At 40.5% G+C, this 26,526-nt stretch overlaps 1 protein-coding gene across 1 annotated transcript in view; it reads left to right on the forward strand.

Annotated features, from left to right (window-relative positions):
- RALGPS1 (Ral GEF with PH domain and SH3 binding motif 1) overlaps positions 1 to 26,526 on the forward strand; it is a 311,729-nt gene that overhangs the window by 24,995 nt on the left and 260,208 nt on the right. The window contains exons 2-3 of the mRNA XM_060251609.1: positions 13,433 to 13,515; positions 17,926 to 18,007. The gene's annotated coding sequence lies outside the window, so the exon portion shown is untranslated. The remainder of the gene's footprint in view (positions 1 to 13,432; positions 13,516 to 17,925; positions 18,008 to 26,526) is intronic.

Below are 26,526 nucleotides of genomic sequence, written 5' to 3' on the forward strand. Positions count from 1 at the left end.
TCTACGTATCTTCTGAACTTCTTCCACTCCAACTTAAAAAGTTCTAAATCATAGTCTCTTAATATTCTTGTTAATTTGTCCATTTCACTCCATGACATAACTTTTATAATCCAGTCCCATTTCTCTGGTATTTTTTCTTGCTTCCACAACTGCGCATACAATGTCCTAGCAGCTGAGAGCAAGTACCAAATTAAAGTTCTATCTTCTTTTGGAAATTTTTCCATCTCTAATCCCAACAGAAAAGTCTCTGCAACTTTGTTAAACTCATATCCCAAGATATTAGAAATCTCTTGCTGGATCATCTGCCAAGACATTTTAGCTCTTTCACAAGTCCACCACATATGGTAGAAAGAACCTTCATGCTTTTTACATTTCCAGCACCTGTCTGGCATCTTGTTATTCATCTTTGCTAATTTTTAGGAGTCATATACCATCTATACATCATCTTAAAACAGTTTTCTTTAATACTTTGGCAAGTTGCGAGTTTCATAGAGTTCTTCCACAAATATTCCCAAGATTCCATCTTTATTTCTTTATTTACATTAATTGCCCATTTTATCATTTGAGATTTCACTACTTCATCTTCTGTAGACCATTGTAAAAGTAATTTGTATACTTTTGAAATTAGTTTCTCATTGTCTCCAAGCAGAACTTTTTCCATTTCTGTTTGTTCTTTCCTTATTCCTTCAGTTTTGATGTCATTCTCCACCAAGCTTTTTATTTGTTGCATTTGAAACCAAGTTTGTTAGGCACTGGGATGCTTTCTGGAACAAGCCGGAGCTGTACAAAAGAGACGGTCTCCACTTGTCTCCGGATGGAACCAGGCTGCTGGCGCTTAAAATCAAAAAGGTGGCAGAGCAGTTTTTAAACTAAATCTTGGGGGAAAGCCGACAGGAGATGGAATGTCTCTGGTTCGGGAGGACTCGTCTCAAAGAGATGAAGGGATGGCTTCTATTTTTCTACCGAGTAACGGATCAGAGTTGTCCACTGTGATGGTGACAAACAGTATGGACTGTCTGCTAGAGTCTCGAGGCGGCAGGAGAGAGGTGGCGGGCCTAGCTTGCTTGGGAAATTATAAATGTTTGTATGCAAATGCTAGAAGTGTCCGAAGTAAAATTGGTGAATTGGAATGTTTAGTGTTGGGAGAAAACATAGACATTGTGGGAATTTCAGAAACTTGGTGGAATGAGGAGAATCAGTGGGACACGGTGATTCCTGGATATAAGTTATATCGGAAGGATAGGGAGGGAAGGGTTGGAGGTGGGGTGGCTCTGTATGTCAGAGAGGATATACGGTCCAGTAAGACTGAGGTCAGAGAATTAGATTCCCTTTTAGAAATGCTTTGGGTTGAAATAGAGGGCCCAAAAGGAAATTTAACTATGGGAGTTTGTTATCGCCCACCAAATCAAAAGAGAGAGGACGATTATAATATGATGGAGGGATTAAAGATAGCGGCTAAACGTAAAAACTGTGTCGTAATAGGTGATTTTAACTACCCGCAGATTGATTGGGTCAATATGTGTTCTGGTCGAGAGAAAGAGATTGAGTTTCTTGATGCTCTCAATGACTGTGCTATGGAGCAGATGGTCTCAGAACCTACCAGGGGTGGGGCGATCCTGGATCTGGTCCTAAGTAATGCCCAAGACTTGGTGAGAGACGTAAAAGTGATTGCGCCGCTTGGGAACAGTGACCATAATGTTATTGATTTCACCATTTGTATAAATAGGGAGTTGCCCAAAAAGACCGCCACAACCACATTTAACTTTAAAAGGGGTAAATTCTCTGAGATGAGGAGGCATGTGAGGAGGAAACTGAAAGGAAAGGTAAATACGGTCAAAACCCTTGGGGAAGCTTGGAGACTATTTAAAACTATAATCCTAGAAGCTCAGATAAAATACATACCACAAGTTAGGAAAGGCACAAACAGCTATAAGAAGAGGCCAGCATGGTTAACAAACAAAGTAATGGAAGCTGTAAAAGGTAAGAAGGACTCCTTTAAGCGGTGGAAAACCAGTCCAAGTGAGATTAATAAAAGGGAACACAGGCAGTGGCAAATCAAATGCAAGACTGTGATCAGGCAGGCAAAAAGGGACTATGAGGAGCATATTGCAAAAAACATAAAGACCAACAATAAAAATTTCTTCAAATATATTAGAAGTAGGAAACCAGCCAGGGAGGCAGTGGGGCCCTTGGATGACCATGGGGTAAAAGGATTACTGAAGGAGGATGGGGAAATGGCTGAGAAGCTGAACGCGTTTTTTGCCTCCGTCTTCACCGTGGAAGATGAGAAGTGTTTGCCCGCCCCAGAACCACTAATATTGGAAGGGGTGTTGAAAGACCTGAGTCAGATTGAGGTGACAAAAGAGGAGGTCCTACAACTAATAGACAAATTAAAAACTAATAAGTCACCGGGTCCGGATGGCATACATCCGAGAGTTCTGAAAGAACTCAAAGCTGAACTTGTGGATCTTCTAACAAAAATCTGTAATCTTTCATTGAAATCTGCCTCCGTTCCTGAGGACTGGAAGGTAGCAAATGTCACCCCCATCTTTAAAAAGGGTTCCAGAGGAGATCCGGGAAATTACAGGCCAGTCAGTCTGGCTTCAATACCGGGAAAGTTGGTAGAAACCATTATCAAGGACAGAATGAGTAGGCACATTGATGAACACGGGTTATTGAGGAAGACTCAGCATGGGTTCTGCAAGGGAAGATCTTGCCTCACTAACCTGTTACATTTCTTTGAGGGGGTGAACAAACATGTGGACAAAGGAGACCCGATAGATGTTGTTTACCTTGACTTCCAGAAAGCTTTTGATAAAGTTCCTCATCAAAGGCTCCTTAGAAAGCTTGAGAGTCATGGAGTAAAAGGACAGGTCCTCTTGTGGATCAAAAACTGGCTGAGTAATAGGAAGCAGAGAGTGAGTATAAATGGGCAGTCTTCGCAGTGGAGGACGGTAAGCAGTGGGGTGCCGCAGGGCTCGGTACTGGGTCCCATCCTCTTTAACTTGTTCATAAATGATTTAGAGTTGGGAGTGAGCAGTGAAGTGGCCAAATTTGCGGATGACACTAAATTGTTCAGGGTGGTGAGAACCAGAGAGGATTGTGAGGAACTCCAAAGGGATCTGTTGAGGCTGGGTGAGTGGGCGTCAACGTGGCAGATGCGGTTCAATGTGGCCAAGTGCAAAGTAATGCACATTGGGGCCAAGAATCCCAGCTACAAATACAAGTTGATGGGGTGTGAACTGGCAGAGACAGACCAAGAGAGAGATCTTGGGGTCATGGTAGATAATTCACTGAAAATGTCAAGACAGTGTGCGTTTGCAATAAAAAAGGCCAACGCCATGCTGGGAATTATTAGGAAGGGAATTGAAAACAAATCAGCCAGTATCATAATGCCTCTGTATAAATCGATGGTGCGGTCTCATTTGGAGTACTGTGTGCAGTTCTGGTCGCCGCACCTCAAAAAGGATATTATAGCATTGGAGAAAGTTCAGAAAAGGGCAACTAAAATGATTAAAGGGCTGGAACACCTTCCCTATGAAGAAAGGTTGAAACGCTTAGGGCTCTTTAGCTTGGAGAAACGTCGACTGAGGGGTGACATGATAGAAGTTTACAAGATAATGCATGGGATGGAGAAAGTAGAGAAAGAAGTACTTTTCTCCCTTTCTCACAATACAAGAACTCGTGGGCATTCGATGAAATTGCTGAGCAGACAGGTTAAAACGGATAAAAGGAAGTACTTCTTCACCCAAAGGGTGATTAACATGTGGAATTCACTGCCACAGGAGGTGGTGGCGTCCACAAGCATAGCCACCTTCAAGAAGGGGTTAGATAAAAATATGGAGCAGAGGTCCATCAGTGGCTATTAGCCACAGTGTGTGTGTGTGTGTGTGTGTGTGTGTGTATATATATATATATATATATATATATATATATATATATATATATATATATATATATATATATATATATATATATATATATATATATATATATATATATATATATATATATATATATATATATTTGGCCGCTGTGTGACACAGAATGTTGGACTGGATGGGCCATTGGCCTGATCTAACATGGCTTCTCTTATGTTCTTATGTTCTTAATCATATTTATGATTCAATTCTTCAGCAGTCTTCAGTTCTATTTTCCCACTTTGTATTTTTAATAATTGATTATATGACAGCCGCTTTTTTTCTCCTGTCTTATCCGTTATCTTTATCACTTCAGCTGGCACAATCCATAAAGGTCTTCTCTCATCTCCATATTTCTTATATTTTATCCATGTATTTAATAAATTGCTCCTTATATAATGGTGAGAGAAAAGACCATCCATCCTCTTTTTTCCATAATACAAATATGCGTGCCAGCCAAATTTATTTCCGTGGCCTTCCAACACTAAAAGTTTTTTTGTTTAACAGCATTATCCATTCTTTCATCCATACTAAACAAACTGCTTCATGATATAATTTTAAATCTGGTAGTTGAAATCCGCCTCTCTCTTTTGCATCTGAAAGAATTTTAATTTTAATCCTTGGCTTCTTCCCGGCCCACACAAATTCTGAAATTTTCCTATGCCATTTATCAAATTGTTTGGCATCCTTCACAATAGGAATAGTTTGAAACAATTACATTATCCTTGGTAGAATATTCATTTTTATTGCAGCTATTCTACCCAGCAATGACAAATTAAGCTTGTTCCATTTTAGCATATCTTCATCCATTTTATGCCATAACTTCTCATAATTATTTTTAAACAGATCAATGTTATCTCCACCCCTAGGTACTTTACCTTAGGGGTAACTTCACAGCCCGTTAATCTTTGTAATTCTTGTTGTCTATTCAACTGCATATTCTTACACAATTTTTTTTATTTTTCTCTATTTATAGAAAGTCCCGCCAACTCCCCGTATTCTTGTATTTTCATTAACAACAAAGGTGGTGTAACTTGTATGGCGTTTCATTTATAAACATTATATCATCAGCAAATGCTCTATATTTGTAAGTACATCCTTTTATTCGTAAACCTTCTATATCTTTTTCTTCTTGAATCTGCATCAATAAAATTTCAAGAGTCATTATAAACAACAATGGTGAAAGTGGACAACCTTGTCTAGTAAAGATGTCAGGTTGTACTTTACTCCTGTAGAAACTGAGTGTCAAGTCGGTAGATTCAATAACGAGTCTTCATTGAAACAAAGTAACTAGTTTATTGATATCATTGTTCTCGACTACAGTAAGATTGAAAGACTAAAGATCATACAGTAGAATGCAATCATATAAGGTATACTTCAAAGGGATTCTTGAGGGAGGGGTACTATGCAGGGCACATTCACACATTGATGTTACAATTTCTTTCTCAGGCCTGGTTTGGCCTTGAGCGTCTCTGGCTCCAACCTCCCCCGGTGCCAAGCCTGAGAAGGCGCAGATAACTTGTTCACATATTCCCATTTCAAAGCAATACTACATAACAAAGGAAAGGAGGGGGGTGAGGAGAGTTCAAGCTAGCAGCAATGGAATACAGTATGGCTTTACCCAGGAGGCTTTTCTCCTGAACCAGTGTTTAGGTATAGACTTGACCAGAGTTATGAGCAGACTTGACACTGAGTCATACTGGATGATTGATCTCTCCAGAAACTGAGATGCAGGTGTACTGAGATCTGCTAAATGGGATATATGTTATAAAAAAATCCTTTTCCCTCTGCGGTGGAGAACATCTCCATGAGTTATTCCCATTGTTCTGTTAGGGAGGCAGGAAAAACCTTTCAACTTCCTCAGAATAACCCGCTCCTTCAGGCATTTTGAATACCAGGTTCTTCCTTTTGGTCTGTCTCCAGTCTCCAGGGTTTTCTCAAAGATCTTAATAAATCCTGTGGTACATCTGAGGATATGGTGCATCCACATTCACCCATATTTGGAAGATCTTCTGGTCAGATCAGACACGTGGTCCAAATCTGCTCAGGACACTGAGGCCACCCTTCACTGTCTGCAGGATCGCATTTTTTTGGTGAAACCATGCAAAGAGTTCTCTCTTGCCTTTCCAGATGACCAAACACCTTGAGGCAATCATTGAAGAGGGCTTTCTCAGTTGTGGCACCCTTTTCACACTCCTTCCATTACTCTGAGATGGAAGACATCTTGGTGGGTGGTTCCCACCATCCACTGAGGGAGGCAGGAACTAGTTTTTTCTCCTTCCTGTCTCTGCTCTGGGAGTCACCCCACTCTTCAGTTCTTTTCTTGCCTCACCAAGGAGAACAGCTTTTCTCCTTTTCATTCTATTTCCATTCTAGTCCTAGTCTTATTATACTACTCTGCACTACTCTATAACTTCTGGTTCTTTTATTCTTCCTACTGACCTCTTGTTCCTCTCCCTTTCTGTGCTCAAGAAGAGAGTGAAGACAGTACTCAGTGCTCAAATGGCATCCATTTTTCCTTATTTGACTGGCTTCCATAGCATGCCTGTTTGGACACTCAAGCCATGGAGCGCAGAGAGGAAAGTGATGGTTTGCTATCAGATACAGAATTGGATGCTTCCATGACTGCCAGAGTCAGAGAAGTCTCCAATCAGGTGGGCACTGATCCTAACCAGTTGCCTTAGCCACAATATCTGAGCCACTAACAACTGAGCTTTGAAAGCATGCAAACCCCTCCCCCCGCTGCAAGCAGAAATCATCTATGGAGGCTCTGGCCTACTCAAATCCCTCAATAAGTAGTGGCAGCCATTCTAAAGTGCCATCTAGAGGCTGTGGACAGAAATCCCTACCCTCTACTAGTCAAATGAGCAGAAATACTGGCAGGAATGGTTACCAGCACCTAATCCAAGCCCCTGCAGAGCTGACAAATGATACTGAAAGCCATCGGATGGGTAAAGTAGCCCATTCCAGGTTGTTTAATTTTCTTCCTGTGATCTTTACTTTTATTGAGAGAGGACAATTAGACATTAAGAGAGGAAATAGAGTGTTTTTGTTATCGAGATGTCACTAGATTAGAACAATTCTTATTCAGTTGCCCCTTCTCCCTCTAGGCTTCATAACTTAAAAGGAACTTTGTTAGTTGCTAATACATCCAAATTGCCAACTAAGTCAACACAAAAAAGAGGAAGGGATAGTCTTCAGGGAATAGATTCCTCCTCAATAATAGAGAAGAGGGAGAATTCCTCTCTGATGAGAAGGAAGAAGAAGAAATTGCAATTCCTGAACAGTCAGTTAGATTTTTCAAATAAAAAGACTACCAGTTCCTATTATCTAAAACATTAGCAGTTCTAGACCTAAAAGGCACACTCCAGGGGAAAGGATCAAACCATGGTGTTAGATTCATATAATAGACTGAAGAGAAATAACAAATTCTTTCCCAGATCAAATTCAAATGAAATTCCCCCCCCCCCCCCCATTTCTTGATTTTTTTGAGAGACAACATAAAGCAGAATGGGTAAAACCTCTGACTAATAGGCAGTTCCCAGGTTTTGTTATCCCATTGAGTTCTTACAGGTGCTGTTGATTGATGCCCTTTAATCTTTGGGTCTGCTGTCAGAGTTTGATGATCAGAGACAGTCTGGACAAAAGAGCTAGTTTTGCACTGACAAAAGCACATGAGGCCATAGCCATGGTGACTAGAGCGCCATCACTTCCTCTATCCAGAGCCACCATAGTCTGGACCAGAAAGAAAATTCTTCAATTGACCCCAGACAGGCTTTGGTAGTGGCAGCGAGAAGAACTTTATGGCTGTGTGCATGGCAGGCAGCCTTCCACTCTAAAGCCATTGTTTCAGCCTACTCTGTTCAGGGAGACAAGCTGTTTGGGGACACATTCCGAAGGATCCTGGTGAAGACCAGGGATAAGGAAAAGGCCCTTCCCAGGACTCTGAAATGGAATGACAGAAAACCTTTGTAGTAACTATTCCTTTCGTGCCCAACATACATTTCCCAGATTCAAACAAGAAGTCAGGGGACCTAATTGGAACCTATCAAGACAGTTATTCCGAAGAGGAAGCTTCAATCCCAGGTTTAACAAACAACCCAAATACAGAGCAGACAAAGCCGATAGAGATGGGAAAATCTCTAAAGCAGGGGTGTCGAACTCATTTGTTATGAAGGCTGGATCTGACATAAATGAGACCGTGTTGGGCCGGGCCACGTCATGTGTACCTATTTAAGATTAGGTAGCAGAGAGATAAACTTTTTAAAGAACATAGACAAATGTAACTAAATATTTTTTTAAAAAAAATCTTAAAATAAAACATGCTTAAAACACTTGTTGGTCTTAAAGGTGCTTTCTTTGTATTTCTCCCATGGGATCCAGGGAACTGGGCAAAGGAAACTCTGGCTCTTTCCCTCCCTCCCCAGGAGACCAGGATAGGGAGCAGCTTCAACCAATGGAGAAGATTGAGCTTTTCCTCTGTAGCTTCTGTGTGATTGAACAAGCCTTGCAAAGCAAGTTGAGATGCAGAAGGAAGCAAAAGAGAGGGAGAAGGTAGCAGATGACAGCCAGTTACTTGGGGGCCTGATTTGGCCCCCAGGCTGCATGTTTGACACCCTTACTCTAAAGCATGATTCACAATCAGTTCCAGTTGGAGGATGTCTGATTCATTTCAGAGATGTCTGAATCAACCACAATGCCGATGAGTGCATAGTCGAGACCATCAGCAACAGCGACAACATAGAGTACCCACTGGAGCAATTTGGATCTTTTCCTGTTTCAAAAAACACAAGCAACAGAGAACTATCAAGGCTGTAAAGCACTTGTTAAGCATACACACCATAATTCCTCACCTAGAGAAAGGGTTTACTCTGTTTTCTTTATGGACCCTCAAAAGAATGGCAACTGAAGAACAATTCTCATTCTGAAGTACTTCAATAGGTTTGTCTAGTTGAGGTGCTCCAGAATGGAGACACTACGTTCAGTCACCAAGGCCTTTCAACCAGGGCGAGTACCTTACCTCAGTAGACTTAATGGAAACTTATCTTTATATCCCAGTATTTCAAGGTCATCACAAATTTCTTTGCTTCTGTGTCAGAGATGTGTACCTCCAATTCAGAGTTCTGCTTTTTGGCCTTTCCACAGCTCTGAGAGTGTTCTCTAACCCAGTGGTGAAACTGACAGAGCAAGGCATTAATCCTTAACTGGATGACCTCTTAACCAGGCCCAACTCACACTACAAATTGAGACAAGATATGGAGAAAACCATCAGCTGGTTAACTACAGGAATCAGCTGGTTAAACTATAGGAATGCAAGTTCATAGTGAATCTTCAGGAAAACTCCCTGGAACCATCACAGAGCCTAGAATACTTAGAAATGGTCATAGCATTCCAGCTGTCTATTCCTCATAAACAAGAAGGCAAAGAAGACAAAGGAACTGGTGACATCCATAATATGGAGCAGATTGTCTTCTCTAACATTCCTTTCCAGCCTTATGGGACTACTTATTTCAAACATAAACACTACACAATGGGGCACATTCCATTCCAGGTATCTTCAGCAGCTCCTCCAGGCCTTTTCAAACACAAACTGCAATGAAGGAGAACTTGACCATCCAGATTCCCCTAAAAGTTAAATTTAGCCTAGTTTAGTGGACAAAGATACCCAACCTCATGCAGAGAAAGAAGTTTTGGGTTGCAGAAGTGAAATAAATATTTACAGATGCAAGTCTTTCTGGCCGGGGTGCGACCCTGGAAGGTGCTCTGGTATGGGGCAGTGGAACAGCAACAAATCAATAGTAGCAATCAACTTGCTAGAATTGCAAGCCATAAATCTAGGTCTTCTTTTCTTCAAAACTGAGATAGCTCACGCCTGTGTCTTAATAAGGACTGACAACAAACAGACTATCTCAGCAAACAGGGAGGTTCCAGGTAATCAGCTCTTCGCAAGTAAGTAACCGTAACTGCTTACATGGGCAGAGAATAATCTGCTGTCCATTCGGGCAGAACACATAAAAGGAATAGCAAATATACACACAGACTGGCTCAGCAGACAGGTAATACAACAGGGAAATGGGCACTCAAGAAAGATCTTTTCAACTTAATCACAAATAATTGGATCTTTCTGCATCTCCAACGAATCATCAAATCTTATCTATTCTTCACCAGGTTCCATCACTCTCAGGACAAAGCAGCAGACAAACTAACAGCCAACTCACTGAGAGGTCATCTATATGCCTTTCCCCTGATTCCAATTAAACTGAAGGTGATATAGGAGTAATGGACAGAGATCATTCTAATGGCTTCCCTTTGGCCTCACAGACCATGGTTTTCAGCTCTGCACTAAATGTCCACAGAACCAGCTCAGAGACTTCCAGTAGACATGCTACACCAGGGTACTCACAGCCAGGGTGGTTAAACTTGACTGCCTAGAAACTGATATGGATGGATAACTTTCTGAGTCTTGGCTATGATACAGAAGTGACCATCCTCCTAATTGCATTGAGAAGGCAATAACCAACAGGATGTATAATGTTACCTTGAAGATGTTTGTTAGATGGTGTAAGAGGAAGAAAGTTGATGCCTTGAACCCTGAAATCAAGTCTTTTTTAGATCTTATATAGGAGGGCATTGATAGGGGCCAGAAGGCAAGCGACAGCACTAAACTCTGTATTACCTCAAGTCTGAAACCCATACACACACAGATTTCTTAAGTGAGCCACCATGAAGGACTCCCCATAGACACATAGATTTCCAATCTGGAAACTAAACATTGTACTATCCTCACTTACCAGACCTCAATTTGAGTCTTTAAGTGAGATACCACTGAAGTGGCTAAGAATGAAAGCCTTGTTTTTATTGGTAATCACTTCTGTGACACATGTGTCAGAACTTGGGGGACTTCCCATGAAGCCGTGTTTTCCATAGAGATAAATGGTGCTGAGAACAGAGCCTACATTTTGTTTGCTGTTTATTACTCAGATTGTTAAAATAGTGAGTAAGAGAACAGAATATTTCATTCAAAAGTAAACTCAACCTTCCACAGATCTCAAGAGAAAAGCCTTCCATCCTTTTGCCCAAATCCCAGCCGCCCAGAAGGAAGCGGCACATGCTAGATGCCCAGAGAGCACTGAAGGCATTCATACTCAGAACAGAACACATCAGAAAACCAGATTCCCTATTTATTTTAATTTCTCCACCAAATATGGGATCTAAGATGTTTAAGAAGATTAGGTTTAAAACCCCACCTTTCACTACATTAAGGAGTCTTGGAGTTCCTTACAATTTTACCTTCCCTTCCTGTCCCAACAGATGCCCTGTGAGATAGGTGGGGCTGAGAGAGTTCTGAGAGAACTGTGACTTACCCAAGGTCACCCAGCTGGTTTATGTGCAGGAGTGAAGAATCAAACCTGGTTCTCCAGATTAGAGTCTGCTGCTTTTAACCACTTCACCACACTGGCTCTCAAGATGTCCATCACTAGATGTCCAGGTCAGCCATCAGTAGATGTCTCAAAGCTTGTATCATAGAAGCCTACAAACTGCATAAATTGGATATTCCTCAAGAAATCACAGCTCATTGTAAGAAGCTTGGCAGCTAATGCAGCCTTTGCTAGAAATGCCACAGTAGAAGAATTGTGGAAGGCAGTGACGTGGTTGTTGATTTCTATGTTTATTAAACAGTACAAAATAAATGTCAACAATTCAGGAGATGCTGCTTTTGGCAGAAGAATTCTCCAACACATAATGGACAAAGAAGATAATGACCTGCCCAGAACTTGAGGACACTGCTATGGGTCCTTCTCCTTTGAGAAAAGGAGGACATCTTGTCCTTTTCATCGTTATCATCAAATAGTCATCCTATCAACAACCAATATAGAATTCCTTCCCTAACTATTCATTCATACTCAGAACAGAACACATCAGATTCCTAACTATTCTATAATTAACCAGTTAGTATTTATATTGCTTTAATGTTACCTGTTTCTTCCAGCCAGATTCAAGGTGCACTAAAGGCAGTTGAAGAATGAAGAGGTTATAGTTGTGCTTATTTGACTGAGGGGGGGCGGTATAGGTAGACTCAGGCTTCAGCTGCAGGCCTTCATGAAATCTGTGTAATATATTTGCTGAACCTGCAAGGTAATTGGTCACTTGAGGTTGAAGCTTAGCTTCTCTTGTCTTCACGGGGGCTGTCCCATTTGCTTGAAATGATTTTTTCCATCAGCAGTTGAAATGGGGAAGGTTCCTTCTTACAAAAAATGAAAGAAAAGGAAAGAGTTTGAAATGCCATGAAAAGAAGAAGAAAACTGCCTCAGTTGCAGCCAAGGAAACCCATACCTCAATTTGTAGAATACATTCATTCATATACCCAAGTGGATGTCCAATGTACACTGGCTTACGGAGTCACCAGTACTGGCTACAACTGGACATTCCATCAGAGTCCACAGTCCTGCAAACACTTGCAAATGTTAACTAAGGCTACCATCTACAACCTTTTTGGAAGTTACCTTGTTAAATGAAGTTTTCTTGGCTCCCTTTAAAAATTGAAATATAGCATTTTCCTCTGGGTGTTTCATTTAATTGAAATTGTGGTGTTTTTTTTAAATATATGTTGGGAGAAGGGGACAGGGAAAAATCAATACCCCACCCCCCTTGGTAGATTCTCCCGTTCCTAGAGAAGCAGAAACGCTGAAGTACCCCCATGGCAACCATCATTTGGTGGTTCTGTCTCACCTGTCAGAACATTCCAAAAGTTGTTGCAGGTTCTGTGAGACTTGAACCTATCATTTAGATTTGTTTTATAATCCTGTCTTAAAATAAACTGCTCAAGCCCACAAGATAGGGGAAGTTTATGTTAGGGGGAAAGGGGAAATTTATATTAGGTGGAAATGTCCTTGTTCTTTTAACCTCCCCCCCCCCCCCAAAAAAATCTTTAGAAATTTCCACTTGGTTTCTTCTAACAGCCATAATTCAGTGACTGTCAAGAAAGCGGTAAAATGGGAATACAGACAAAGTTGGGAGGTTCTATATACTTAGGAGATCACCTAGATATTCAGAATACTGTTGTCAGTTATATAGGAGACCCCTCTCCTCTCTGTACTGATGAGGATTGTCAAACATGGCCTATGGAATGGATCTGGCCAATGCAGGGTTCTGATCTGGCCCATGAACAACTTCCTTCTCCTGTTTCTTTTTCCAGGGCTGCTGCAGCAGCCACACAGTAGCTCACATTCTTCCCAGCTCCCTCAGTGGCGCTTTGATTCCTGCCTCTTGTCTCCCTTCCCCCCCCCCCACACACACAAATTGAGAGGGGGAGAAAGAGCTCCATTTATGCTTCCTTCCTGAGAGATATAAAGACAAATCTCTCTTTCACGCACACATACACACAGAGTGTTTCTGCTTCCTTCTCGAAACCTTCTTTCCTCTTTTGGCAGGGAAGAGAGGGGGAGGAAAGGAGGGGGAAACAAAATTTGAGTCCCATGGTAGCTTTTAAGACCAACAATGTTTTTTTCCAGGTATAAGCTTTTGTGTGCAGGCATGCTGCTGCTTTTTTGGAGGGTGAGTGGATGGATTCTTCTGATAAGCAGTTTACACTGAGGTAATTATTTTGGTTTATTCTGAAAAGTTAAAAGAAAAAAAGATTGAATTTCTCTTTTTCTATCTGGAGTTTATTTTCTTTCAAAAAGACCGATTAATTTATTACAATTGTAAATTTGAAGTTATATTTGAATTATATTATTGTCTGGCAGTTCTAATTTCTTTATTTAATTGTATAACCCAGTACTATATTTTATTGTTCCGAATGTTACCAGCAAATAGATATTTAATATAATTTAATTTAAATAATTCAAATTTAATATAATTTAAATCTTGGAGAGTAGAGTGATTTCAGATGCCAAATGATAATAGCACACATTGGTAATGAGATGGAAAAACTAGCTCTCAGTTCGGTCAAGGAGGATGCATTTTCTTGAGCTTCATTATCAATTGCAATTCAGCAGTTTCTTTGAAATTCCCTTGTAAGACCAGTGCTACTCTTAGGCCAGCAACTGAATGTTGTGGTTTCTAATGTCAGACTTACATCCATTTATTTGTTGCATCCTCCTGGACTGAAGCCTCCTGGATGGAATTGAGACCTAGGGTTCCTGTCTCATTACCAACTCTGGTATCTCCACTAGAAAAGGACGATGATGATTAGGATGACGACAATGATGATGGGGAGACTGGCTGTATTGTAAGTCTCTCCACTCTCCACTTCCTAGAGAGACTGGATGTATACCCACTTCCTGAAGGAATCTCAGAGTGACTTACAATCTCCTTTCCCTTCCCCTCCCCACAACAGACACCCTGTGAAGTAGGTGGGGCTGAGAGAGCACTTGAGCAGAACAGCTCTGAGAGAGTTATGACTGATCCAAGGTCACTCCAGCATTTGCATGTGGAGGAGTGGGGACTCAGACTCGGTTTTCTCAGATAAGAGTCCACGCACTTAACCACTACATCTAACTGGCTATCCCCCTGGCTACTTACTCCTCTGCATATCACACCTAATCTAGTCAAACCTGCTATTGTCATTCACTAGCTGTTGTCATTTGACATCTGAAATCACCTTTATAAAGTTTATACCTCCAGAACCTTGTGTTAATTTTTATGGTGCACATAGCCAGCCCAACAAAGTGACATTTATATCAGATCTGGTCCTTGTAACAAATGAGTTTGACATCTCTGGAATATATTCATTGCTCAGTAAAAAGCATGGAATGTTAATGGCAGCTGAGTGTCAGTTAAATGAAGGAAATTTAGCCGGCCAAGGCCCCTAATATAATATTTGGGCAGGAAATCAGGTATGCATTCCTGTGAATTCAGTTCCCTAAACATCATGGGGAAGGGTACAAATACTCTCCTCCTTGTATAGGTCTGGGCTAGAAAGTCTGGATCTTGATCACCTGTACAGTCTGCATTGTAGGGCAGTTTGCTATAGCATGCTGGATTATTGAGGATTATTGAGAGTTTATTGTTCATCTAGCCCCAGAGGTTAGGTGTTGCATTATATGGGGAGGAAAAGGTCTCCTGGTTATTTGTTCTTTTCCTCATTGGCCCTCAGTGTTTAACATTCTATACCTGCTATATCATTTCAATTTGTGCTCTGGTGAGCCAATTCAAGCAGCTTCCATGTGCGACTTTGTCCTTTAGGTACAGCCTGAAAAGGCACCTGCAGTATGTTTTATGTCCTGGTTGAAGGAGTATTTTTTGGACCAATTCAAACTTGGCATATTTTAAAACAAAATACAGGCTTTCATAGTAGCTGTGAACCATTCAAAGGATTTTAAAATATTGATCATTTTATAAAGGAATTTTCTGGGCAAAGTTTCCCCAGCTGGGAAGTATTTACTCCCATTAATAAGTAACCATTTTTCACTAGCATGTTTGGTAGCTGGAAAAAGTCAGCCTACATCCCTGTGTGGCAGTCTAATTAAGCAACTCTGGAAAAAGTTGGCTTTCATCCAAGGAGTGTGTTTTAACTATATGTTTATATCAGATTAAAAGGGTTACATAAAAATTGAACAGATTTTGGATTCTTGATATGTAATGCTTAGTGCAAAGTACTTTGAGATGGTTCTCATGTTCCTGAAAGCTGCATCTTGATGGAGCAGGAGTCCATGTTTGCTCCTAAACCAGGGGTGTCAAATGTCTGGTTTGTGGGTTAGAACCGGCCCACCCAGGGCTTTAATAGGGCTATTTTCTCCCTCCTTCCCCCTCCTCCTGTCCTCACCCTTTGAAGCCGCCCTGAGCCGCCTCGGTGGGGAGGGCGGGATATAAATCGAATAAAATAAAATGAATGAAATGAAATGAAGCTCCGATGCTGCTGAAGTTTCCTGCTCTTCCTGCTGCTGAAGTTTCCTGCTCTTCCTTCCTGGCAGCAGCAGGAAAATAAAGCTGCAAAGAAAATGTGGAATGGATTTCTCATTAAGATAGATAGAGCCCAGAGACCTTAATGGAAAATCCATTCCACGTTTTCCTTGCAATTTTGTCCATCCTGTTTCCCTGTTCCTATAGCCAGCTGAAGCTCATCCGTCCTTGCAAATAAAGGGTTGATGCTTTGACTTGGGAACCCACAACCAAAGGGGGATATTACACTGGAGAGCCGTTGCTAATCTGAGTAGACGTGTCAGGGGTGGGGAGAGAAGCTTTCAGTGCTGTTTCATTGTTTTCCCAGGCTCAGGACATTTTATATTTTTATTTTCTGCTGTAATCTTTGTGCTTTTTCGGAATGTTTTATTTTAAAAACTGTGTTGTCAAATCATACCATTCCCCCATATTTCCCATTTTAAACAAAATATTGCAAGAGCTTTAAGCCTGCTTGTATTTTAAGTTAAAAATAATATCTTTGAGTTTGTGTCCTTTATAAAATTTATCTCTGCTACCTCACATTGCATTTTGTGACACACATGGTCTGACCCCACAGAGTCCCATTTATGTTAGATCCAGCCCTCCTAACAAATCAGTTTGACGCCCTTGTCTTAAACTTTATAACTACAAAAGTAAAAGTGGCATCCTAAGCTGAGTTACACCATCCATTGAACTCAGTGAGTTTAGAAGAATGCAGCTTAGTTTAGGATGGCACTGTGAATCTTTATGATTTTAATAGTGAACCTATGCTTATTTTAGCATTAACAGTGATATAGAAGTTCTTTTGGTATGGAAGGCAGTATGGTCGTATCTCATCAGATCTCAGATGCTAAGCAGGGTTTGTCTTTGCATTCAGCATGATGTGCGGTGATGTTTAGACTTTTTACCTCCTCAGCATCACCTGCTGTGTTATTATGTGGAATTTTGTGTGGTATAGTTATGTAGTGTCATCAGTATGCATGATGCTTTACAGGGTTTCATAAGAATGTGGATTTGCCTTCCTTTTAAGATCCAGTAACAAGCCTTGCTGAGGTACTATGAATTCAAAAGCAAAAAACCTGGAATAATTAGAGGGAGAAAAGATGTTTTTGTTCTGAGGACTTTTTCCCATTTTTTTTTTCAAACAAAAATATTAGCAGTTTTAAGCAATGCTGGAAAAACTCTAAAATACTTTCTCATTTGAAATGAGTGAAATGGTTTTTAAGATGGGTTTTTATACACTCCTAGTTTGTAGCGTGAAGATTTGTTATGTAAGATTGTCTGCAGATAAAACAAGAAGTCCTTTGTACGCAATATACATAACATTTTCATGGATATTTTAACCATTTAAATATGTCAAATTTTGTTCACAGTTAACATGCGATAATGTGTGTGGTGATAATATACTATAGAAAAGTCCATGATTATAAATTTAACTTAATAGCTGAATATGCTGCTGTGTACAACTTTCTATCCAGATAATATTTTATATTTTTTACTGCAAAGTGTGGTTTTTTTATTCAATATTTATTTTTTCTGCCTCTCATATGGCAAGAACTATGTGCCAAGACAGCATAGGGTTTAGTTTGCAGCTCTTTCTCTGGTATTTGGATAGATTCACAGTTTGGTTATAGAAATGAAGCAAATTTAAATTTCATAAATATTCTACTTTTATATACTAACAACAGTATAAGTGAAACATTTTATGTTGTTAAAGCAGTAAAGTAAGTTTAGGTTTTGTAAGAAAGCAAGTATCATGTATGTTTTGTTTCCCCCAAAATTTCTAGGGTTTTTTTTTGGGGGGGGGGGGAGGGAGAAAATGATAAAAAAAATTCCAGTCATCTGTAGTGGTACCACCTTTCTTGAAAATAAACGGAATAGTGCCAGAGTGAGAAAAATTTTGAATTCTGAAAAAGAATTATTTTTTCAGAAGAGTTTTGGAAAAACAGTTCTCTTAAATATTTGTTCGTTTTTCAGTTAGCTTATAATTGAACTGCCTTTATGTATCTGTATTCTCTGTTGAGTATCTATGACTGATTTCCTGTTCCCTGATTTGTATTCTTTTTGTGCAATGTATGTGAAAATGAAAAAGACCACTTATGTTTTCATTTGCGTTTTTCAGAACTGTTCTGAGAGATGTGTTGCCATGCCTCACTCATGTTTAACTACCCAGAGTTAAACCTGAAAAAGAAAATACATTATGGGTAAGTGAATGTGCTTACATTTTATCATGGGGGAAGGGGATGGAGAATACAGAGAAATCTGGAGCAGGGGTGTCAAATGTCTGGTCCAGGGGCCAGAACTGGCTTGCCCTGGGATTTGAAGCTCCAATTCTGCCAAAGTTCTTGCTCTTTCTGCCTTGTCTGACTGCAGCAGGAAACAAAGCTGCAAAGAAAATAAGGTATGGATTTTCTGTTAAGGTCTCTGTGCCCAGTTAGATAGGGCCCAAAGACCTTAATGGAAAATCATTCCACATTTTCCTTGCAACTGTGTCTATGCTATTTCAGCGTTCCTATAGCCAGCTGAAACTCATGCTTCCTGGAGTTGTGTCCTTTTAAATAAAGGGTTGATGCTTTGAGCCTGCTTGTCTCTGCTTAGTGGACCTGAGAACTGGTGCCATTTGTGTCAGTTTCGGCCCTCTGAACTAATGAGTTTGGCACCTCGGGAGGAATGACAGAATAGTAACAGACAAGTTTAGATTATGTCATTGAACTAAAGCTGTGAATGCATGATGTGCTACCGCAAGACAAGAATAATGTGTAAGAATAAATCTTTGTAGTGAACGTATTGCTTGCATTCCATACATCCATGGAAATCCACTTGGATTTCCTCTTGCATGCCTTTTCATCCAACATGGAAGTGATCCTTCCTTATGCATCACATTTCTCTCATGCTTGTTTTCCAACTCCTTTAAATATAAACAGGTCTTATGTGAGTGGAAATCCTTAGTGCCAATGGAATGTGTACTGTGCAGGGGAGGACTGCTTCTGCAGCAGATGTAGAGGAGTGCAAGAAGAAGGAAGGCGTAGGATCCAAGTCTGTGTTGTTATATTTTGTAAGTCATAGGAAGTGTGCATAAGAGGTACACTTCAGACAGGGAACTTTTATAACCTCTTGGCTCCCATTACTGTAGCATGGTTCAGACATAGCAGCAAACCATGTTTTGCCAAAGGATGGTTTGTACAGATCTGGTTAATTGCATACAGCACATTGTAACTGATGTTAGAAATCTTCAGTCTCATTCTGGTTGTTAGATGTAATTTTAAAACACAACTGTCTTCACTGCTGAGGGTTGTTTGTATCCTCATAACCGGGATTCTTGATCATAATTTAATACAGATTGAAAATCCCACAGTTTCAGCCTAAACAATTACTGCCAGTTAATGAAACAAAACTGGAGTCCAGTAGCACCTTTAAGACCAATAAAATTTTATTGAGAATGTAAGCTTTCATGTGCTAAAAACACACTTCAACAATAGTATGGGATGGAATTAGCAGGCCTAAGTATACAGAGTTATTGAAGGTCCCTTCCATTATGGTGACACAACCAGTAGGAGCTGGACTTTCATCTTCAGTCCTGGCATGCAGTGAAAGGAGAGGAGGAAGGGAGCATGGTGTCAGTTTGGCAGTTAACTAGATTAATGCCCATTAAGTATAGTTCGAATTGTTAATAGTTTCCCAATTTGAGCTCTAGAATTTTGTTAGATAATCGCTAGATGGCACTGTTGAACAAGATATTATGGTTTTAGCTATAGCTGCTACCTGCTTTTTTACCTTAGTGGTGGGCCTCACTAGCAAATGTCTGAAGCAAAGCAATTGTTGGCAGGATTCTCCAGTTTAAATGTAGTTGAATTATTTTGAATGGTTTATAAATATTTACTAGTTTTTCTCTTTTTGTGTCTTGTGTTCCCTTTATACTGATAATAAAGTGTACAATGGATTAAGCAACCTGTTTGGTATTGGGTGCTGAAATCAGAAATATTTTATCATATGTTGAAGAGCAACTGAGGGCTATAAATTTTGTTCATAATCATTTTTTTTAAAGGTGGGATTCTCAAAATGTTGATGAACAGGCTTGAATGGCAGAGTCAAGCTCTAATCAGTTGTACTGTAATGAATTCTCTGTCTCCTTTAAGTAATTTCTCTGTAGGTATTTTGAATGCTAGTAACTGCTGTAAACATGATAGAAGGGTGTAGTGCATGCATGTAAAACAGCTTTCTAAATTCAGTGTGTTCCTGCATCTACATGGCTGATGGAAATGGGAGAAGGGAGTGGTTGCTTTGTATGTAAGTACACACTCACCAAAGGAATTCATAGTTATTTCAGGCAAATGCTACTTTTCTTTTGCATTTCTGTTGCTGTTTGTTTTAAGGTGTATGTCTGCATTAATTATGATTTAACTGAGAGTGCACAGATGGGTCTAGGAACCAGCATCAGAAAAATAGACCCCCAGGTAACAAGGTGCATGTATCAGATATGTAGACCCCCAGATAACAAGGCGCATGGGAGTTTTGCTGCCCTAGACTCTCTGTTGGTCCAAAATAACCTTGCAGTTTTTATATGTTGAATGAGGAATTCACTTTCCTTTAGTTCTCTGCAGGCCTTAAATTTAGCAGGAGCTCACAGGAGCACAGCTCCTGAACCTTTCTGACAGTTCCCCCTCTTCCTCCCCACCTACCTTGTCCATTGAATAGTAGGTGCAGCTGCATAACAATCCCTAGATTAGGAGAGCGGGCAGCCAGCCAGCCACCAGGAGCTTTGCCACACCCCCAGCAGCCCTCATTAACCCCTGAAGAAGCCCGCGCTACCTTTTCTCCACTTCTTATGTGATTTTGGGTAGTGGGTGGTTTGCTGGCCTTTTGACTGTGGAGGGGGGGAAACCCAGGAGAGCCCCAGGTGAGCAAGGGGTTAGCCAGCCCAAGCAGGCTTTGCTTGCCTGGGGCTCTCCTTTCTTGTGTTGGGTTGCTTTTGGCTGGTGGAAGGTGGCATATGCTAACAAGTTATGCTAATGAGCTGCACCACCTACTTTTCTATAAAATGACCCCTGATTCTCTGTATCCAGAAGCACAGATGACATTTTGGGGAGCACAGTTATTTTTAATGAACTCTGGAGTGCTTGTGTTTTTTTAGTTCTTAAACTATGGGAGAATATAAAGCAATGCAGTCAGCACAGATTACATAGCAACAGTCGTTTATAAGACCTGTATTTCTTCATGTTATATAGTCAATATCTGAAGTAACATAAAGTAGTAAAGCTGGTGTAATGCCTGCAAGAGACTGCCTTTGAAAAGTATTTGGAAATGGTTCCGAGTGCAGCTGTTAAGAGTTTTGTTTGGGGCAGACAGCCTGAAGCATATTACTCCAATGTTATAACAAATTCGCTGGCTCCTATTTTTTCCTGGCCCAGTTTAAAGTGTTGATTTTCATCTTTAAAGCCTTAAATAGTCTGGGACCTGGATAATATAAGGACACTTTTTCTTTTATGAACCTATTAAGAGTTTCCTTAGTAGACCTACCGTAGGTGCCCTTGTGGTCTGAAGTTGTGGTGAGTGGCTTTATGGGACAGGGCCTTCTCTGCAGTGGCATTAAGGGAGCAGGGCTCTTTCCAGGGCTGTTTAGGTCTTTCAGGGAGGGCTCTTCATTGCCAGGTAGCAACTTGCTACCAGGGGATTTGTATGACTCATGGAGGAATTGTTTTGTAGTAATTTGAATGAAATCTTGGTGAAGACCAAGGAAAAGAAAAAGGTCTGCTCTGGAAAAGAAGGCAACTCCCCTGACCTAGATAGTCCAGGCTAGCCTGATCTTGCCAGATCTCAGAAGCTAAGCAAGGTCTGCCATGGTTAGTGTTTGGATGGGAAGGAAGTCCAGGGTTGGTGCACGGAGACATTCTATACACCTCTTGCCTACGGGGTCACCATAAGTCAGCTGTGCCTTGATTGCAAATAAAAGCACCCTCAGGTGGGTTGTGGTTGCCAATATAGTTGCTGTTTTGGGCTGCTTGCTGTGTAGACAGCAAGGGTTACATGTATTTTGCCTCTTTTTTGCATAGAAACCCAAAAGGCCAATAGGAGAGCAGTCCATTGATTTCAGTGGGTTTAGAAAGGTGTAATTCTGCTTAGGAGATAGCACTGTTACTGTACCACAGAGAAGGCTGTAACTCTTTGTAACTCTTTGCCTGAGCACCTTTGCCTGAGAAAGATTAAGCTAATTACATTGTATTTGAGAGAATGTCATATAAAAAGATATTTTAAAGCATATGTATTTTAGTTTTGGTAATTTTAAAGGAAATTCCTGTTTACTTTGTGTGAGTTGTCTGGAGCTGAACTCTGAAATAATCTGCTGACTACTGTGGAAAATTATTTTGGTTCTTTTATGACTGGTGCATGCATTAGGGCTTCAGTGATGCTTCCTTGTGCCATTATTGGCTTACTTATTACTGAAAGCCAGAACTTAAACTGGATACGATACAACATCACATAAGGGCTTTTCTTTTATTTGCATAAAAGCATTGTTTGAACCTCATCATACCAAAAATACAATAATGAGGCAGACTCGTTGAATCAGGATATTTGATATTTGAGGAGGATATTTGGTGTTTCTGATATGAAAGCCATGATGTTTTAGTTATTCCACTTTACTCTGTACACCTCTTGCCTACGGACTAATTCGCAAGATCAATCTAAGATGCAGACATCCATTGCAAAACAGTGGTGTTAAGAATAAGGCCCACTCTGTCTAAAGTCAAAATAAACACTGTTGTAATAAAACGCAACTCATCATACACACACTAATAGTGATGTCGGTCAATTTTTTAAATATTTAAATCTGGTTACTGGGACTATGAACAGGCAAGACAGATGTTTCCACAACCCTGAAAAAGGCCCTAGGTTTTCAGAAAAAATATGAAGTCTAAAAAAATAAGGGGATTTAAAAAACTATAGACTATAGATACCAGGCTTGATTCTGTCTGTAAGAGGCAGGAGGAAAGGGCAGGACAATTTCCAGACATATTTTAGCCTTTAAGGGAGGATTTATTGGTGCCAGGCTCAGCTAGGGTTATGAGTAGGGTTGTGTTGGAAAATCTTTTTTAGAGATTTTGTGATGGAGTCTGAGTAGGACAGGGTTTGGGGAGAGGAGAGGCCTCAGCCAGATATAATGCCATAGAGTCCACCAGGGCTTTTTTTTGTAGAAAAAGCCCAGCAAGAACTGTTTGCAGGCCAGCAGGAACTCATTTGCATATTAGGCCACACTCCCTGACATCACCTTTGTAGAAAAAGCCCAGCAGGAGCTCATTTGGATGTTAGGCCACGCACCCCTGATGCCAAGTCAGCTGGAACTGTGTTCCTGTGCGTTCCTGCTCAAAAAAAGCCCTGGAGTCCACCCTGCAAAGCAGTTATTTCTTCCAGGAGGACAGATGTCTGTTATCTTGAGTTCAGTTGTAATTCTGGGAAATCTCTAGGGGTTCCACCTGGTAGTTGACAACTCTAGGCCTGGAAACAGGCTTTGAGTGACCATCGAACTTTCAGGACTCAACTAGGCCTCATTGTTTGCTACTGTTTAACAGAAGTCGCCCTATTAAAAGTTGTGTAGTGGTTGGTGCTTCAAAGTAGGATCTGGGAGACTCAGGTTTGAATCCCTATCTTGCTGTGAAAGCTCACTGGATGATTATGGACCAGTCACATACTTTCATACCACACAGTGTCATTGTGCAGATAAAGTGGAAGAGAGGAGAATGCTGTGAACTGTTTTGGCTCCCACTGTGGAGAAAGATGGAGCATAAGTGAAGGAAATAATAAATATAGCCAAAATGGAAGGCAGATAAAATATTTTCTTGGTCTATATAATAAATACAATATTGATATTGCCAGGTACACATTAATAGGTTCAGAAACCTTATAGAGTGTATAATTGGATTGTGGGGGGGGGGGGGCACGGTTGGAAGCTCGGATTGCTTTGTTCCTCAGCGTCTTTTATTATAAGTTTCACACAGAAGTTTCTTCCAATTTAATAAAAAAATTATTTGAAGCAAGTAACCCAAGTTTACTTGAGCATTAACTGGAGGAAATTCAATAGGGAAGATACTTGCAGTACAAGGGAAAAGATCAAATTTCTCCCTCTTGACATCTTCATTTATGGTCTTTTAAAGTACTGGCCAGTGAGTTGCCATTCATAAATCACTGACATTTGTCAGTGACTAGACTCTAGGTGGATTATGAACAAACGCTGCTGACTTCCCAAATGCAACAACTGTTGCAAACATGAGTGAAATCTCAGGACTGTAGACTGTTGTTGCAACACACACCTTACTGATTGACATGTTTTTTTGCAGTGTCAGAAAGCATGAGATGCTGTATTATTAGAAACTTTTTAATGGAACGCATAAGATAATTTTCTTCAGGAGTCTGTCTATTATGCTAGTGCTAATTCTTGGAATGGTATTGTACTGGAGCTGATTTTTTATTCTGAGTTTATGATTTTGATAGTTACAAAGGCTTATGAGACACAGACCAGCTGTATCTGAAAGGCTGTCTCTCTTGAACAGCTGGGTTGATTAACAGGGAAGTTTGACAACATTGTCAAAGCCATATGGCAGGATATATTATTATTAGAAAGGATCTTTGCCTTTGAAATGTGCGGTCTCTGGGAGGCAGTCTGAGCAGTTCATGAACAACTTTGCACAATTGGGGTGGCAGTGCAGTAATAGCATTGGTCATATCAGTTTGCAGAAGTAATTGTGTTTGCGTGTCCATCATATTTTAATGTGTGGTTCATTTTTTTTTGTTTTTCTTTATTAGCAATTTATATAAGCTAACTCATAACTGAGGTTGAAGTGACTCACAAAAGTCTGCAATAAAGCTGCAATAAAGTAATCTCAGTAAAAAGGTATAAATTGTTGTAACAATGAAATGGCAGTATGTCAGTTAATAATGAAATTAAAACAAATAGAACAGCAGTTGTAAACAAGAACAATGAATAAAAAAAACACTAATTTAAAAATGGGAATTAAAAAAACTTACTTTGGTGCCAAAAAAGTTAAGACAGAAAGCACCAGGCAAGTTGATTCAGGGAAGGAAGCCCACAGGCAGGGTGTCACCACAGAGAAAGCTGTACCTTTATTCATTTCTGAAGATGGGAATACATAGAACAGGTCTTCTGGCAGTGATCTCAGCAAATGGGTGGTGGAGGAAGTAGTCCCTACAGCACTGCCAGACAATTCTATTTTCCAGTGCTTTTAATGGACTATAACTGCATTTATCACTTGGGGGGGAGGGTTTATTTAGGGTTTTTAGTCTGTTACTTTTGAATGGAAAGAATAGAGACCTTGAAAACTCAGAGAGGAATCCCATCCTTCTCCGTGTTTGCTTGTCTAGCTGCTTCTGGTGCACTGTTTGCAGTGCCACTGCTTCCGCCTTCCTGGATCATATGGCTTCTGCAGTGGCAGGGGCGACAGGAGTGGCTCCTGCTCCTCTTCCTGCTCGTGGCATCTCTGCTTCCACCTCCTTGTCTCACATGGAGCCAAGGATGGCAACAGCTGGGACAGTAGCTCATGCTGGGGCAGGTGATTGCTGCTCCCCCTCTCCCTGCCCACCTGCAGCAGCTTCTGCTTCTCTTTGTCTGGCTGGCTCACCTGATGCCAGGCATCTGCTCCTCCCTTTTTTCAAAATTGTGGCCAATCTTACAATGTAGATGTGACAGGGGAAATTGTTCTACCAAGCACTCCCCTAGAATCATCACCATGTCATTGCTTCAGTTTTCAAAATGTACCATTCAGAAAATGGCACAGTAGGCATAGGTAGTGATTTAAAACAAGTTTTGGTTTATTTAAACAAACTGGCAGGGAAAGGATGGGGTATTTACATAGGTTTTTTGGATTTAGAAGATGTAGGCAGATGGTTAATACTAAACACAGAATGATGTCTGAGGCTGCTGACTTCACAAGTTACAGTGTTACCCTTCAGTTGGTTTAACTTTCAGGAAAGGTATCCTTGATGTTAAAGGTTTATCTTTTTATAACTGTTCTAGACTCCCAGTTAACTTTCTCACTTTTTAAGCATAAAATCCTGAGCAGGGGTGTCAAACTCATTTGTTAGGAGGGCCAGATTTGACATAAATGGGACTTTGTGGGGCTGAACCATGCATGCCATAAAATGTAATGCCAGAGAGCTGAGATATAAACTTTATAAAGGACACAGACAAACACAATTGAAGATATTATTTTTAACTTAAAATACAATCATGCTTAAAACTCTTGCAATATATTTTGTTTAAAATGTAAAGGTGGGGTAATAGCAGGATTTTGCAATACATTTTTTAAAATAAAGCATTAAGAAAAAACACAAGAATCACAGCAAAAACTAAAAATATAAAATTCTCTCAGCTGGGAAAACATCAGATGGCAGGGCAGAGCACTGCAAGCTCCCCCACCCAAGTCTAGGCAGATGGGTAATGTCTTTCCAGCATAATATCCCCCTTTGGGTTCTCAAGTTCTCACCAGTTCTCACATCCATTGAACAGAGACAAAGCTGGCTCAAAGCATCAACCCTTTATGTGCAAGGACACAACTCTACAAAGCTTCAACTGTCCATAGGAATGCTGGGGAGTTACACTGAACTCCACTCCATTGAAGCACATTGCAGCACAGAAAAATTTGCAAGGAAAATGTAGAGTCCAGAGACCTGAATGGAAAACCCACTCCACATTTCCTTTGCATTTTTGCTTCCT

The sequence above is a fragment of the Heteronotia binoei genome, chromosome 12 (genome assembly GCF_032191835.1).
Source record: "Heteronotia binoei isolate CCM8104 ecotype False Entrance Well chromosome 12, APGP_CSIRO_Hbin_v1, whole genome shotgun sequence".
Classification (NCBI taxonomy): Eukaryota; Metazoa; Chordata; class Lepidosauria; order Squamata; family Gekkonidae; genus Heteronotia; species Heteronotia binoei.